The sequence below is a fragment of the Trichechus manatus genome, unplaced genomic scaffold (genome assembly GCF_000243295.1).
Source record: "Trichechus manatus latirostris isolate Lorelei unplaced genomic scaffold, TriManLat1.0 scaffold00069, whole genome shotgun sequence".
Classification (NCBI taxonomy): Eukaryota; Metazoa; Chordata; class Mammalia; order Sirenia; family Trichechidae; genus Trichechus; species Trichechus manatus.
Window position 1 is genome coordinate 4,791,445 of NW_004444005.1, and position 18,559 is coordinate 4,810,003.

Below are 18,559 nucleotides of genomic sequence, written 5' to 3' on the forward strand. Positions count from 1 at the left end.
CACACACACACACACACACACACACACACACACACACACACACACACACACCCCTTCTAGAAGTGCACTGCTCCCCTCTCATGTTCAGTCAATGTACCGCCCTCACCACTGTCAATTCACTTCAGGGTGTCCTTGCATCCTAACCACAAGAGCTGACAAGTGACAGATAACACTGACATGAGAGATGGTGTACAATGAAGTTGCAAGGAAATAGAATTGGGCAGCCAATTCAGGCACCTTCGTTTCCCCTCTACTCTCTGAAATTCCCTGTGCGCGCCCCTCCCTTTGTGCCACAGTCTTTGAGAACCAGTGCCAGAGCCTGCTCTTAAGCTACTTCAACAACTTCCCAAAGATTTCCTCCTCTCGGTCACAAGCACTTGCCCAGTGGGATGCTGCTTCCTTAAGCTGCGAGCTTTCCAACTCAAAGACACACTCAGCCTCCAAAAAGGAAAAGTCACATAGACAAGCTCAAAATGAGACAAAGAGTCTTCTGCCAAAAGTAGAAGGAAAAAGGACAGAACGGGTCAGGAGGTTACCCTCTGTTCAGAAGAGAAAATGAGGGCATTCACCAAGCGCAGAGGGGATAGGAAACGAGGGAGAAGAGAAAGGCTGGCTGAGAGCTGAGGCTCTGAGGCCGCCCTGCCAAGGTCACTAAAGCAGGTTCCCAAGATCAGACAAAGGACATGATTAACAACACTCATGAGTCAGAGTGGCCTCAGGTCAATCACTTCAGCGTCTTTCAACCATTCCACTCTGAGGCAGCCCCTTCTAGAAGCAGGACTTCCGGCCACACAAAGGGCCTCTGTGGGCAGTTTCCCACTGCTGCTTTTCCTGGGGCTCTTCCTATCCTCAGAATCTGAGTGAGCACCCTGCCCTGCTGAATGCTCTAGAGGAGCTGCAGCCCTGGCTGAAGGGGTGAAAGTCGCCAATATGAAAAGTAGGGAGAGAACGGCCTGCCTAAATATGTAAATCAGAACGTCATCAAAATCTGCATCTGTGATCCTTCACAAGAAGTGACCCCTTAATAGTCCAGTCACCTCAGGCAAAACACTGACAGGGTCTGGGATTCACATTGCTTGTCTATAAAACGGGATCCAATCTGCCTGAGAGGCTGTGAGGATCAAACAGCATTCGTGTGGGACCTGGTTCAGCGCTGGGAGTGTGGTGGGCCTTGGATAACTGGAAGCTGCCAGAAGGATGATGACTATGGACTAGCCTCAGCTGTGGCTGAGCTGTGGCGCCAAATAAGCCAGGTGCCAATCACTGAGCCCTTTTCCTTCCCACAGGTGAATTCACCAGCTGGAGAAGTAGGGAACAGCATCCCAGGTAGAGGAAACTGCGTGGCAGAGAGAAGGTGGTCTAAACCAGCATAGCACAAGGTCATGCTGATCCCGGGGGGCTTCTGAGGACAGTGGAGAGATCATTTATAAATGGTGCTGATGGGCACACAGTCTATTCAGACAATAAGCCTGAGTCACTCATTCTACCACAAGAAGAGTGATTTCTGTCCTGTCCACCTACCAGCAATAAAGCAGAGCCACCATATACTGCCCACCAAAGAACTGATGCATTTGAGCTATGGTGCCAGCAAAGAATACGGAATATACTATGGACTGCCAGAAGAATGAACAAATTTGTTTTGGAAGTACAGCCAGAATGTTCCTTAGAAGTGAGGATGGCGAGACTTTGTCTCATGTACTTTGGACACATTATTAGGAGGGACCAGTCCCTGGAGAAGGACATCATGTTTGGTAAAGCAGACGGTTGGTGAAAAAGAAAAAGACCCTCAGTGAGATGGACTGACACAGTGGCTGCAACAAGGGGCTCAAACATAGCAACGACTATGAGGATGGCCCAGAATCAGGCACCATTTTGTTCTGTTGAACGTAGGGTCGCGATGAGTCGGAACCAACTTGATGGCACCTAACAACAACAACATGCCACTCACCACAAGAATGCCAGGAAACCACCGCCTAGATGTCACACCCATGAGGAGCTGTCAGGAAATGAATTGCTCAAATACTTCTCAAGAAGTACTATGAATATGTGTCTCTGAAGTTAAAAAGGTTGTGCAAACCACAAAAGGATTTGATTTTTAAATATTTGTAGACATCTATGCACTCAACTATGATGCCACTTTCTCAAGAAACTATTCAACTTCATTCAGATTTACAAGCTACAGTCAAAGCACTGGAGTCTAGAGAAGAATACAGAGCCAATTTGCGCCTGGCAGGACAAACTGACAGCTGAGTTATGAACTTGATTCTATTAAAAAGGTCACATAAATCAAAAGAATCCTGATCAAAATGCAGAACAGAATTTCAAATTCTCATGGAATCCAGACTTTCTGGAGCCATAGGGGCTAGATGAACCCCTAAAACTATTACCCTGAGACAATTATTAAAACTTAAACCAAAAATACCCCTTGAAGTCTTCTTAAAACCAAAAAACAGTTTAGCTTGACTAGTAAAAAATGTCTGCCTTGAAAATTATGCTCTGTTAAGAACTATCTAAATGAGATCAAATTGAAAGATAGGAAGCTTAGGGGGCAGTGAGTTTGTGTTAATGGGGGAGGAACGACTCAGAAAAGGAGGGTTAGACTGCTTGCACAACCAATGTCACTGAGTTGTACGTGTGGAAACAGGTGAACTGGGGTACATTTTGCTGTGTATATTCTCAACAACAAAATAAAACTTAAAAAAAAAAAGGCCACATCACATGAAGGACCGTCCAGTAATTTGGAAAAATGAGCAGGAAACTCATTTATCAAGCAACAATCAGAAGCTTATGCACTAAAACCAAGCAAGAAATTAAGAGCAAAGGTTTCCCTTAAACTAGGATAGCTGTGCTTGTTCACAGGGTTTGAACTAGCAGTTATAGCTGTGACAGGTCCGAGTTTTAACTTCTAAGCCTCATTTTTCTTATCTGTAAGATGGATAAGCACAGCCAACCTACTTTGTGCGACAGTTATGAGGAGTTTAAATGACATGTTAATGGGACATGCCTGGCATCCACTAGGCACTCAGCAGACGTTAGTCTCCCCTCCCAACCTGCTTGTCCTGCTAAGCCCTCCTGCCTCTCCCCAGAGGGTGGATGTTGGCAGGCAAGCGGACTTCCACACCCATTCCTTGGCTGCTCCCCTCAAAACTCCAGGAATGCAAAACAAAAGCCTTCAACGCTAAGCCTCCCCTACACACACACACACACACACACACACACCCATCCTTAATAAAACATTTGTCAGTTTGGCTGGCTCAAGAAATAGCCTATGTCCCCAATTTTTAAACGTTTTCAATAACATATTGAATTTAATTTGATAAAGTGAAAGTATATTAAGCCAAAACAATGATATATTTTATGTATATTTCTCCCAATACTCGGAAAACATTTACTTTCTGAGTAGTACCAAAAGCCTTGCCAAGAGCTTGATGGCAGGTGTGAAATAAATCACTGGTCAGATGCTCACGGAAGAGCAGGAAAGAGAAAGACAAGGTCACACCTGACTCTGCTGACCTGGCAGAATGTATTTAAGGCTGGGAGGGAGGGAGGAAGGGAAGGTGCGGTTTGGAAAAGAGAGAGAGAAAGCTTGGTGCCCGCAACCAGACAGCGAGGGGCTAGGGCTGCCCAGAGCGCAGGGCCCAGGACAGAGAAGATGGCTTTGCAGTGGCATTCACAGCCACAGCTAGCATTCTGCTGTCTAAAAAGCTGCACCCTTGAGCTTATTTAAAAATATATGCTGAACAGTGGGTGACTGCCCAGAATGAAAGGCTGGGAGGCTCTGCACCAGCGTGTGAATTCTTTCATTCAAGACGATGTACGACGTCACGAGGGCTTGCTACGTGCAGGCACCAGGAGAGACAGGTGGGATACGGGGGTGAACCACACTGGAAGAAGTTCTGCTGACATTCTAGTGGGGAGCCAGACCATGCAAAGACAGCCCAGTAAGTCGTGTGGTGGCAGGTGGTGTTAAGGGCTATGAAGAAAAACGAAGCCGGGTGAGGGGGCTGAGAGAGTGATGGGGGTTCTACCGTAGACAGGCTGGTGGTCAGGGGACATTTTCCCGAGTAGGAGACATTTGAGCGAGTACTTGAATGAATGTAACAGTGATCATGTCTGCATGGTAGAATAAGTGAGTTTGGGTCTTCCTTTCTGCATATCTGTATTTCTTCATTTTTCTGCCATGAGACTGTATTAGTTGGATTACTCTGGAAAACGCAAAAGGAAAACAAGGAGGCACCTGGGCACCTTTGCTTTCTACACACAGGAAATCCAAGCTTTTCTGGTAAAAGGATCCAGGCCCCTTATCTTCATGTCACTGATAACTGGCCTGAGGTATAACTTACATTCACTCAGTACAAGTGCCCGCACACCTTCCTTCCGGCCCATCCTGCAAAGCACCAACTCAGGGCCTTCATCCCTGCCATCTGCAAACCCAAAGAGCCCAGGGCTCATTGCTTGGCTTCTCTTCTCTGTGCATGCCAGTTTCCAAGACGATCCACTCTCTCCCATGACTTTAAAGTCCACTCATGGGCTGATACTCCCGACGTGACTTCTCTAACATAGCCCTCCTCCCTGAGCTCCAGACTCCTGCGTGGCCCCAACCTGGGCTCAGCCCTCTCCTCTGGCTTCTGAGGGCCTCTCAGGAGCGACGGTCCAAAACAGTCTCCTGGCTCCTCCATCCCCCAGGTCAGCTCCTCCCCCAGTCTTCCCTCGTGGTAAATGGCTCCATCTTCTCGGTGTCATCCCTGACTCCTGTCCTTCCCTCACCCCACATCCCTTCAGCTCCGCCTTAAAAGAGAGCCAGATGTCACCACTTCCTCTCACCACACCTGCCTCAGCCACCCCGGTCCAAGCTGCCAAACTCAAACCTTGCCAACAGCTGCCTGTGGCAGTCTGCACCCTGACCTACAAGGTCCTATGGGACCCGGCTCTTCCACCCCTTACTCCAGCTCAGTGACATCCTGTGGTTCTTCACAGGCACTGGGCTCACACCTCTCTTTGCCCCAGCTTCCCCTCTGCCAAGAACCCTTTTCCTCCAGAGCCCCTAGAATTTACTGCCTCAGATATCTGCTCAAACATCACCCCCTTAAGAAAGCCTTCGCTAACCCACCCTCACTCCTCTGACATGCCAGCCCCTAACCCTACTGTATTTTCTTAATAATACTCAGCCCCATCAGCCAAATTATATCTTTATATATTATCTCTCTCCTCTCACAAGAACGCAAGTTCCTTAAGAACAAGGATTTTGTCTTGCTCACTGCTATATCCCTAGCACTGACACATCATGGAATGAATGGGTCAAGGAATGTGCTAGAACCCGGCACAGTCAAGGAAACGTGCTAGAGTTCGGTACAGACACAGTATGATAGAACAGACTTCCCTTCTCAGCAGCCTGGGAAACCAGGTATCTTAGTGGCCCTCCTGTTGAAATTTTTAAAAGGCTGAATAAAATATACTTGCATCACTGAGCCAGCAAGAAATAAAGGAATCTAAAGACACCAAAAACACATTTAAAGAAAAAACCCTAGAATGTAAGTAAGTAGATATGTCAGCTTTCTCTCTGAGGAAACAAAGAGAGAAAATAAAAAGAAAGATTAACAGACTTGGAGGAAATAGTGAAGTCTAACCTACATCTAAGGAAGTTCCAGAAAGAGATAACATTAAGAATGGGGAAGAAGCAATATTCAAAGATAACTTTTCAGAATATTGAAAGACACTAAATCACACATTAAGGAAGCCCAAAGAAGATTTTAAAAAGAGAGAGTGAGCAATAGAGACAGAGACAGACAGACAGACCGACTTACACCAAGAAAAACTTCACAACCTCGAGTATAAAGAAAAGATCATAAAAGTATCCAGAGAAAAAAGACAGAGCACCTACAAATAATGACAATCGGACTAACCACAACAGTGGAAGCCAGAAGACACTGGAATGAGACATTCAATATGTGAGCAACAATAACTGCCAACTCAGAATTCTATATCCAACAACACTAGCTTTTAAAACAGAGGTAAAATAAAGACATTTTTCAGACAGATGAAAATACACCACCATCCCCCCGCAAAAAAAAAAAAAAACTCACAGAAAAGGAAATTCTGAAGGATGTAATTCAGGCAGAAGGAAATTATCTCAGGTGGAACATTTGAAACACAAGGAGGAATGGTAAGCAAATAATACTAGTAAATACATAGATAAATCTAAATAAGCATTGACTATAACAAAAAACATAGTATTTAATTTGTGCGATTAAAATTTTTAGAAGAAAAATACTGGACAGGTTGAGAGGGAATATGGAGTTAAAATGTTTTAAATCCTTCCATTATTCAAGAGAAAAGATATCACTTTAGATTGTGTTAAGTGTGTTTATATATCTAGGATAACTACTAGAGGAACAGATAACCAAAACCAAATCCCACAGGACAGGGTAGAACCTCCCCCGAGGGTTTCCAAGGCCGTAAATTTTTTTTTTTGATTTATTAACTTTTGAATTTTTTTTTAATTTAACGAGAAATACATTTGATGGTAAATCCAACGAATTTTTCCCTAACCCAATCACCCTGATATATTTTTTTTTAACTGTACTTTAGGTGACCACTTACAGAACAAACTACCTTCTCACTGAACAGTTAGTACACATACTGTTTTATGACATTGGTTAACAACCTCACAACATGTCAACACTCTCCCTTCTCGACCTTGGGTTCCCTATTACCAGCTTTCCTGTCCCCTCCTGTCTTCTAGTCCTTGCTCCTGGGCTGGTGTGCACCCAACGCTGTAAATCTTTACAGAAGCAGACCGCCACATCTTTCCCCCACGGAGCGGCTTGTGGGTTCAAACTGCCAACCTTTCAGCTAGCAGCCGAGCACTTAACCACTGGCACCGCCAGGGCGCCTTCGTAAAGATTCAGCCCTGGAAGCCCTATGGGGCAGTTCTACTCTGTCCTCTAGGGTCGCTATGAGCCAGAACCGATTCAATGGCAATGGGTAGACATAAAGCTTGCATGGGAATGATCAGAGAGAGAAAGGTATTCTGCACGTATTAAGAATAAAAAGGCATGAAATAATCAAGAATAGGCAGCCTGGGAGCAAGAAAGGGAATAACTGAGTATGAGGAGGCAAAACGGGTAGCCTCAGGTTGAAAGGTTGTGGGGAGAGTCTGGGCCTCATCCGAAAGGTTATGGGGAGCGACCTGATCGAAAGCACACGAAGGCAAGTTCCCTTAGACAGCTGAGTGGAGAACAGACTATCGAGCCTCTAGACCAGCACTGTCCAGTATGGTAGCCACCAGCTCTTGAACACTTGAAATGTAGCTAGTGTGACTAAGAAACTGAATTTTCACTATTATTTAATTTTATTTTAATTTAAATAGCCACATGTGGCTAGTGACTACCATATTGGAAAGTACAGCCCCAGAGATTAGAGACTGAAGAAAGGAAAATGGTTAGGAGACCAGGAAAGAGGAATAATATTGAGGAAGGACACAGGACACAGAACGAGGGAGGGGAAGACAAGGGATTAAAAGTTTCTACCTTTGGAGGCAAGGTAGTACCTCAAATAGAAACAGAATTCAGAAGAACTGGCTTAGGATGGAAAATAACTGATTTATAGTCTGATCAATTTGAAGTACCTAAGTTTATCCACATATATACGTGCTCCAGCCATATCAAACTCCCAGGCATGGTATGTTCCTTCTGATCTCCTTGCCTTTGCATATATGGTTCCCTCCTCTCTTGTCTGCTTGACAAACCACTCTCCAAAACATATCACCAAACTGTAACGTCTTCCCGACCTCCCCTACTTCATGGCAGAATGCGGTTTCTACAGCTCTATAAGAAGACTAATCACCCCGCTGTTTAGAAGTTTCTATATCCCCTGGACTGTGAGTTCTTCAGAGGCAAGAACTCAGTATTAACTATCTATGGGTTCCCAGTGTCTAGCACAGTGTCATACATGAACTGAGTGGACGTAAGATTCTGCCAAATGAATAAACTGAATGAACACATGCATGTGTGCACAAACGAATAAATCAATCCAGCCAGCCAGCACCCAGGTGGACTGTCTGTTCAGGACATGATCTGATGGACGGCTGGAAATCAGTACGGAGCTCGGCTGTCTGCGTGTCCATCAATGAAGACAGTCAGGTGCCGGGACAATTACCATTTATACCTCACACCTTTCCTCATTAGAACTAACAACTTCCATCATGCCACATTGAAACTCTTCAACCTTAGCAGTTTACCGGGTGCAACTAAGGATAAACTGACTGCCCTGGAGTTCAACATGAAACATGCTAAGATTCCTCCTCCAAAAGTGGTCCTGACGCTTTCCCGCATGGCCTCGTGGTCTTGCTGTATAACGCTCATCCTGCACAGTAAGGCTCAGATCTACTAAGTTAACCTGAGCTGAACTCTCCCGTCAGTGGGAAAGTACCAAAATGTCTCTGGCTTTCCAAGTCAACAGATATTTGGTGATGAGTCTACTGTGCCCTTTCTATATATGTTAATTCATACCAGAGAAGAAGCTTCAAGAGATCACTTCATTGTCCCCAACTGCCCTGTGCTTCATTTATTTTGTTAAAATAGCACTACCGATACGTGTTAGGGACTTGAAAATCAAAGAGAATTCCGAATCAAAAAGTTCAGCGTTTCAAACTGCTAATTACATCAATAACATCTTGTCAACTAAGCATTTTCCAGCAAAATCAGTCTTCCCTAATCTCCCTCAAGGACTCCACCGCAAAACAAGTCCTGATGGGAGACGAGAGAGTATTAAACTCATAGCACAGGCCTCAGGTTAACAGTTATCAATACTGTGATGATCACTGGCACACGTTTCAAATTTAGAATATTTGTTAGATTCTTTAATTTTAAAGTATCCAAAAATAGAACAGTTTGCTCCATGAGTCCACATAAAGATGCATGTCTTACAACTCATGTATGACAGAGTCCAATGAAAAAAATATTTAGGCCAGACTCCCAGGACTGAAGGAGATGTGAAATGGACACCTAGCCCACCCCATGGCATTGAGGCAGAACTGTGAGGTGCAAATGCATTTACATCATCCCAGTGAAACATGACAAGAGCGCCTTAAAAAGTAATCTCTAAGGAAAATAGAACACGGCAACTCATTCACTCATTTGTTCGAATCAATGACCCAAGTTTTCCATTGTTACTATCTCCCCACATCACACACCCTCCTCTCTACCCCGCTCTCGGGCCTAGGATTCACCTGAGGTACTGGGGGAAGTCTCCTCAGATCCTCAGAGGAGGTTCTGAGGCCACTTCCAGACATCTGTCTGGAGAGGAGCTCCCAACAGAGACGGAGGTGAGGAAGGCGAGGCCAACAGCACAAACCAACAGCAGCCCCAGAGGCTGCCCTTTAAGCCCTCCTCAGTCTGCAGCAAAGCCAGCTCCTTAACATTCTAGCACCCCCTTCACATCTTTTAAAGAAAGTGAAATCTCACGGGCACAAAAGAATTTACACTAATGTGGGCAGGAGCTAGGGGCCAGGGAGGAAAAGGGTATCAATATTACTTACTGACTGGGACACGGGATAAGAAGGTCAATTATATATTAAGAAAAGAAAACCAGTTCAAATATCCTATACTTAATGTGCACTGAAAATATGACAGTAAGTATAAAATGCTCATTGGGTGACTAAATCATGGATGAACTGAACCAAGCCACTCCCCAGAAGCTGGCTACCGGCTCGAAGTCTCCCTCTTTCTTTAGGCCTCAGGACAGCGTCATCGGGCTCACGCACGCACGCATGCACGCACACAGGCACACACGCAGCAGCTTCTTCAAGGATAATGACGGAAAGTGTCTAGCAGAACACCAGGAGGGAAGACCCAGTTCTGACCTGCCACATGAAAATACTGCTTGTGTATCCCACTTTGTTCTCAGGTGTTATAAATTAAAATAGGTATGAAGCTATCGAACTCAATTTGAAGTAGTTAATATTTATGAAAATGCCTGTTTTCCTGTTAGTGTGTTTGTTTCAGAAATCCTTCAAGACATATACTTAAATACTTTGGAAAACACTAGTAAGTACTATTCTGTGAACCGCCCCAAGGTATTTTAAGGTGACTTAGGACAGACAGTGGAGCCACCTGGAGGTCTAAGAACAGTCGCCCACTGTTCTCAGCACACCTCTGCTTGCACCTCATTCCCACGCCTGAATTGCAGCAGGATTCAAATTCAATTTTTAGCAGAGACTATTTTTACTTGATTCTGGAAAGTTGTGGATAAATTCCAACTTTATAAATAGAATCATTTCCCCCTTTATTTACATTTGAATGTATTACTTTAAAGTCTATCATATCCCAAAACCTGTTCAGTCTAGTTTAAGACATAAGGTTGTCAATATCCACTTCTAAGGGCCGAAATGCTCCCACACAAGTTCAGGTTTTTCCTTTCACATCCTGTTTCGAAGAAGAATCAAGTATTTGTCTGTTTTGTTTATTAGCTGTGATTTTATTAAGCTTGGATTTCTCTTCTAGCAGATAACTGCATAACGAGGCTCACTTACATCAATATCAGCTGAAGAGCACCTAGATCAGGGAGAGGCAAGAAAAACTTTAAATAGCCACTCTTCATTTTTAAGAAAAACTCTCTCTCAGAGGGAGACACGTCGATGTTCTTTGTCCGTGAGGTAAGTCATTCTACACCTATGCCAAATGGTGCTTGATTACATAGGGAAATTTGTTTTTAATAAAAGCTGAGTGTTTGAAAATGAACTCATCAGAAGAAAACAGTCATTCTTCGCCAAGTGCTATTCATCTTGATACAGTAACATGGAGAAAGCAGACTGCTGTAGAGGAAAAGCCAATGACCCAGACGTCAGGAGACCTGGGTTCCAGACTTACTCAGCCACCAACAAGCCATGAGACTTTGGACAAGTTGGCAGACAAGTCATTTCACTTCTTGGTCTCAATTCCTTTGTTAAAAAAAACAAAGGGGCCTGGCTAGACCAGCACCAAGGGCAATTACAGCTTTGCTATCGTGTTCCCACCTTTTTAATTACACCACCGAATGAATAACAGAATTATGTGGGTGAGCAAAACAATCAGAGTATTGACAATGTAAAAAAAAGGAAAGGAAAAACAAAAAAGAGAGAGGGAGGCCTATTTTTATTTCCTGGCATAAACCTCCTATCTGTAAGACATGCTCTGGTTTGGAGCTGTGATACCTCTTTATTAGTTTTATAAATGCAGCATTTAAGTTCATCTAGAATCCAGTGAGGTGTCTTATTATCAAGAAGGAAGGGATCTGAAGAGAGATTCAGAACCACAAGCCAAGGGCAAACCTGTGAACCTGTTCAAGGTCTAACAGAAATACCATAGACTTCGGCGGTTTCCAGAAACCTTTCCTATGCAGCCCTGAAAGTGTTAAAATACACCAATCACGTTAGGTAACGACCTAACCAGAAAACATGCTGCCCTGCGCGGCACAGACTATACCGGCGTGGCACTTTCTGGAGAATGGAAAGAAGGCACTACCTTTTCAATGTTCAAGGCAATAGGTAATCCGGTAAACAGAACTCATTTACTGACGGATCACTTAGGGTCAGGGTTAAAAAAAAAAACAAAAAACTTTCTAGTTAGAATTACAGTTCTGGATAAATTAAGGGGAGAAGGGAGAGACCCATAACTTTTCAATTCTACAATATGACTTCCAAGATAAGAAATAATTAAATATGTATGTAAGGCTGCTTAATAAAACTTCCACGTTTTGCTAGCCAATAAAAATACCAATAAAAATATAAATCAAGTGTCTGTGACAGCCCTCAGTGGGGACAAGGGCACAGGGTCCAGCTGAGAAGGGAAATAAAGAATGGCTACAGAGGAGGATGGGAAGGAGGCTTGGATAAGCTGCATCCTAATTCTGGGGGTCTGGCAAAGACGGGCATGAAACGCAATTATGGGCCACGGCAAAAGCTAATTTGCTCTTTTTTCTCTCACGAGTGCCACGTATATGTTTGTAGATTAGGTTTAGCTGTTAACAAAGGAAATAGCAGCATGTAATAAACACGATACTTAAAAGTAGGAAGAAAAAAAGCCCTCTATCAACCATTAACTCAAGTAACTGATTCAGCCACCCGGCAAGAAAAAAATACAGCCAGAAGTATGTAAACTAGTCTAAAACACACCGAAGCTAAGTTTCAGAGTTATTCCATCTCTTTTGAAATGAAGCATGCACATATCTTTTGAAATCAGAGTAAAAATTATAAAACCTCAGTCCTTCACTTGTTTAGGCCAAAAACGATTCACCAAGAAAACCCGCTTACTGTGACATTTCCCCAAGCGTTTTGGATAAGACATTGCACACTGGCTAGTTAATACTGAACTGGCTTGAACATTTCCGGCAAGGAGCTCTAAAATCAGGTGTGCTTAGAAGGTGAGATTTCTATAAAGCAACCACTCAGGAAAAAAATAAAATCAGTGACAATCCCATTTTCAAAAAGGTCTAGGTTCAAGGCAGCACACTCACATCTGTCGGTCAGACGCCGCTTCCACTGCCTAACTCTGCGGCTCGGCGTCCGTCTGTACCTGCCTCTCTGCAGCCCTGCGGGCTCGTCGGCCTTGGCGGGCAGCAGAGTTCTCCCAGCGCATTTCATCACTTCCTGTTGGTTGCCGGGCCCGCAGCCCAGAGAAAGGTCATTCCTTACTACCTACCCTGCTGCACTCACAGCACCGGGTCCTCAGGCCCGCCTGGCCGGCGCAGGAGGAAGAGCTGGGTTTTCAGAAAGTGCCAGAAGAGAAAGTTCAGTATTTCCATGGAGACTGAGAGATGAGGTCGAAGAACAAAATTCCTACTTCCCTAGCAAACAACTTGTATATAAACTGACTCCACACAGTCTTAAGAGTCGCTTCTTGCACTGGGGATCCTTCTGCTTAGGAGAGGAAAAAAAAGATCTGCTCTGTGAGGTGCCAGGCGCCACAGGAGTTAAAGGGTCAGGGACTTACTGCATGAGATCATCTTACATTTTACCTACGCGTAAAATGAAACTTCTTTTTGTGACTCCATGCGCCAACGCGTGGCAGCTGCTAGAAGATGCCGAGCGTGAGCCCTGCAGGCTCAGCTGCTGGATGCCAGCAGGGACACGCGGTTTCTCGGTGCCACTGCCTGCCTTCTAAGGACTAGGGGACACAAACACACAGTGCGAATGCCTGGACGGGAAAGCCAAAACCACCTGACTTCTTAGATTTTTACAAAGCACTGAAAGTGAAAGGAAAGGGAATAACACTAACAAGTGAGGAGGAAAAGCTCCTTTTCTACTTTTAAAATGTATGTCCTGCAAGAATACACACTGTATAATTCCCTTTAGATAAAGCACAGTGGTGAGGTCAGAACAGGGCGGGGGGGAGGGGACAGAGCAGGAAGGCATCTCCAAGGGGGCTGCTGAGTAATATTCCTTTTTCTGAACTGGTTATGTTGTGTTGTGTTTGTGAAAATTCACTGATATGTACGCTTACGATCTGTGCATTTTTATGATCTCTGAAGTGGATTATACTTCAATAAAAAGCTTTCTAAAATTATGCAACAGTACCAAAAAATACAAAAACTACAGGAAAGAGCAGATATTGAAACCAACCTGCAAAAACAGGCAGGAAACACATTTCAAGGGCTCAATTTCCCCAAGGTGAGGCTCCCTGAAGTTACCTGCCCATCCCTACATCCTCCTGGGATAAACGAGGATGACACGTGGAAGTGGTGGTGGCCAGGACACGGCTGGTTCAGGTCTGTTCCCAAGAGCGTGCAACATGGGCCAGAGGGGAGTGTGGCTCAAAAGGATATACTGCAGGGGAAATGATGCTAAATGGATACACACAGTTTACCAGTGTTCTTGCTACCCATATTAATTCAAAAACGTGACAATAAAAACAGCCATCTAGCTTAGTCCGATCTTGTAACAACGAAAAAGAGTAGGCTAAAAAATTTTTTCTAAAATCTTGTGCTTAGAAATTTCTTAATTGAAACACCAGTTAAGAAAGACTGCATGAACATGTGGTTAGATTACCTGACACACAATGATAATTCATACTACTGCGAAAATTATTATACCACTCCCCCCGCCCCCGCAAAAAAACAAAAACAGAGGGCCAAATCAACCCAATGACAACTTCACTGTATTCTGCAGTCAGCTCAGCTAAGTTGACTGCATTATCATAAAGGGCCGGACACCAGAGGGCCAGGTCAGCCCCGTGCGGCGCTCCAATGTGGATGGCCACTTCACCTCCCGTTTACTAAGTAATAGACAAGATCAGGGAGCACTGGAGCAGAAGTCTAATGTCCACAAAGGCCATTGTGTCCAGGAGCAGAAGTCTAATGGCCACAAAGGCCTTTTTGTCCAGTGATGAGCACTAAGGCTGGAGAGGCTGAGCTATGGATCTAGGTGACAACTCCGAGTCGACGTCAACGCACTTGACCGGAGCACACAGAAAGGTTTTTCTAAAGCCTTTGACCATATACTCCTCACACTTAGGAAAACCAATCATCAGTCAGTTACTTTTCAAAGCACTTTAACTACGTCCTACCAGAATCTTTGGGACACAGCCAAAGCAGTGCTCAGAGGTCAGTTTATAGCAATAAATGCACACATCCAAAAAGACAAAAGGGCCAAAATCAAAACATTAACCCTACAACTCAAACAAGTAGAAAGGGAGCAGCAAAAGAAGCCCTTGGGTGCCAGAAGAAAGGAAATAATAAGAATTAGTGCAGAATTAAATGAAACCAAGAACAGAAAAACAATTGAAAGAGTTAACAAGACCAAAAGATGGTTCTTTGAAAAGATCAACAAAATTTGATAAACCACTGGCCAAACTGACAAAAGGAAAACAGGAGAGGAAGCAAATAACCCAAATAAGAAATGAGATGGGTGATATCACAACAGACCCAACTGAAATTAAAAGAATCATAACAGAATACTATGAAAAAATGTACTCTAACAAATTTGAAAAACTAGAGGAAATGAACAAATTTCTAGAAACTCACTACCTACCTAAACTAACACAAACAGAGGAAGAATATCTAAATAAATCTAAAACAAAAGAAGAGATTGAAAAGGTAATTTAAAAATTCCCAACAACAACAACAACAAAAAAAAAACCCTGGACCGGACAGCTTCACTGGAGAATTCTACCAAACTTTCAGAGAAGAGTTAACACCACTACTACTAAAGGTTATTTCAGAGCACAGGAAAGGACGGAATACTCCCAAACTCATTCTATGAAGCCAGCATAACTCTGATACCAAAACCAGGTAAAGACACCACAAAAAAAATTACAGACCAATATCTCTCATGAACATAGATGCAAAACTCCTCAACAAAATTTTAGCCAATAGATTTCAACAACATATCAAAAAAAATAATTCACCATGATCCAGTATGATTTATACCAGGTATGCAGGGATAGTTCAACGTTAGAAAAACAATCAATGCAATCCATTACATAAATAAAACAAAAGACAAGAACCACACGATCTTATCAATCGATGCAGAAAAGGCATTTGACAAACTCCAACACCCATTCATGATAAAAACTCTCAGCAAAATAGGAATAGAAGGGAAATTCCTCAACATAATTAAGGGCATTTATACAAAGCCAACAGCCAACAACATCATCCTAAATGGAGAGCCTTTGAAAGCATTCCCCTTGAGAACAGGAACCAGACAAGGATGCCCTTTATCACCACTCTTATTCAACATTGTGCTGGAGGTCCTAGCCAGAGCAATTAGGCTAGAAAAAGAAATAAAGGGCATCCAAATTGGTAAGGAAGAAGTCAAAGTATCTCTATTTGCAGATGATATGATCTCATACACAGAAAACCCCAAAGAATCCACAAGAAAACTATTGGAACTAATAGATTTCAGCAAAGTATCAGGATACAAGACAAACATACAAAAATCAGTTGGATTCCTTTACACAAACAAAGAGAACCTTGAAGAGGACATAACCAAATTAATACCATTTACAATAGCCCCCAAGACGATCAAATACTTAGGAATAAATCTAACCAGAGACGTAAAAGACCTATACAATGAAAACTCAAGATACTACCACAAGAAACCAAAAAAGACCTGCAGAAGTAGAAAAACACACCTTGCTCATGGATAGGAAGACTCAACATTGTGAAAAAGTCAATTCTATCCAAAGCGATCTACAGATACAATGCAATCCCGATCCAAATTCCAATGGCATTTTTTTAATGAGATGGCGAAACAAATCACCAACATCATATGGAAAGGGAAGAGGCCCTGGATAAGTAAAGCATTACTTAAGAAGAACAATAAAGTGGGAGGCCTCACATTACCTGATTTTAGAACCTATTATACTGCCACAATAGTCAAAACAGCCTGGTACAGATACAACAACAGATATATAGACCAATGGAACAGAGTTGAGAATCCAGAAGTAAATTCATCCACCTATGAGCAGCTGATATTTGACAAAGGCCCAAAGTCCATTACTTGGAGAAAAGACAGTCTCTTTAACAAATAGTGCTGGCATAACTGGATATCCATCTGCAAAAAACTGAAACAAGACCCATACCTCACACCATGCATAAAAACTAACTCAAAATGAATCAAAGACCTAAATATAAAATCTAAAACAACAAAGATCATGGAAGACAAAATAAGGACAATGCTAGGAGCCCTAATACATGGCAGAAACAGAATACAAACCATTACTGACAATGCACAAGCACCAGAACAGAAACCAGATCACTGGGAGCTCCTAAACATCAAACACTTACGCCCGTCAAAAGACTTCACCAACGGAGTCAAAAGACAACCTACAGACCGGGAAAAAAATTTTGGCTACAACAAATCCGATCAACGTCTAATCTCTAAAATCTACAAGACACTGCAAAACCTCAACAACAAAAAGACAAATAACCCAATTAAAAAATGGGCAAAGGACATAAACAGGCACTTCACCAAAGAAGACATTCAGGTGGCTAAAAGGCACATGAGAAAATGCTCACGATCATTAGCCATTAGAGAAATGCAAATCAAAACAACGAGATATCATCTCACCTCAACAAGGCTAGCATTAATCCAAAACACACAAAATAATAAATGCTGGAGAGGTTGTGGAGAGACCGGAACACTTATACACTGTTGGTGGGAATGCAAAGTGGTACAACCACTTTGGAAATTGATTTGGCGCTTCCTTAAAAAGCTAGAAATAGAAGTACTATACGATCCAGCAATCCCACTCCTTAGAATATATCCTAGAGAAAAAACAGCCATCACACAAATAGATACATGCACATCCATGTTCACTGCAGCACTGTTTACGATAGCAAAAAGATGGAAACAACCTAGGTGCTCATCAACAGACGAACGGGTGAACAAATTATGGTATATTCACACACTGGAATACTATGCAACGATAAAGAACAATGATGAATCTGCAGAACATCCCATAACATGGATGAATCTGGAAGGCATTACGCTGAGTGAAATTAGTCAGTAGCAAAAGGACAAATATTTTATGAGACCACTATTATAAGAACTCAAGAAATGGTTTAAACACAGAAGAAAACATTCTTTGATGGTTACGAGGGTGGGGAGGGAGGGAGGGAGAGGGGTATTCACTAACTAGATAGTAGACAAGAATTATCTTAGGTGAAGGGAAGGACAACACATACTACAGGGGAAGTCAGCACGACTGGACTAAACCAAAAGCTAAGAAGTTTCCTGAATACGACCAAACATTTCGAGGGACGGAGTAGCAGGGGTGGGGGTCTGGGGACCATGGTTTCAGGGGACACCTAGGTCAACTGGCATAACAAAGTTCATTAAGAAAATGTTCTGCATCCCACTTTCGTGAGTGGTGTCTGAGGTCTTAAAAGCTAGCAAGTGGCTATCTAAGATGCATCAATTGGTCCCAACCCACCTGAAGTAAAGGAGAATGAAGAATACCAAAGACACAAAGAAAGTATTAGCCCAAGAGACAGAAAGGGCCACATAAAACCAGAGATTCCATCAACCTGAGACCAGAAGAACTAGATGGTGTCTGGCTACCACCAATGACTGCCCTGACAGGGAACACAACAAAGAGTCCCTGATGGAGCAGGAGAAAAGTGGGGTACATAATTCAAATTCTAGTAAAAAGACCAGACTTAATGGTTTGACTGAGACTTAGAAGGACCCTGGAAGACATGGCTACCCGACCCTCTGTTGGTCCAGAGCTGAAACAATTTCTGAGGTCAACTCTTCAGACAATTAGACTGGACTATGGGACATAAAGTGATACTCTTGAGGACTGTGCTTCTTAGCTCAAGTAGCTACATGAGACTAAATGGGCAGCTCCTGTCCGCAGGTGAGATGAGAAGGCAGAGAGGGTCAGGAGCTGGCTGAATGGACATAGGAAATCCAGGGTGGAAAGGAGGAGTGTGCTGTCACAGTATAGGGATAGTAACTAGGGTCACATAGCAACGTGTGTATACATTTTTGCATGAGAAACTGACTTGATTTGTGAATTTTCACTTAAAGTATAATTTAAAAAAAATCAAAGTACTTTAAATTTAAGCAGCTCAAACATAT

General features: G+C 43.1%; 1 protein-coding gene across 2 annotated transcripts in view; it reads right to left on the reverse strand.

The window, feature by feature from the left end:
* The window catches only part of PACSIN2 (protein kinase C and casein kinase substrate in neurons 2), a 118,965-nt gene that overhangs the window by 94,655 nt on the left and 5,751 nt on the right, over positions 1-18,559 (reverse strand). Inside the window, exon 1 of one of the 2 annotated variants that reach the window (XM_023734596.1) lies at positions 12,493-12,990. The exons of the other annotated variant lie outside the window; for it this stretch is intronic. The gene's annotated coding sequence lies outside the window, so the exon portion shown is untranslated. Of the gene's footprint in view, positions 1-12,492; positions 12,991-18,559 lie in introns of those variants that run through there. 2 annotated transcript variants of the gene reach the window in all.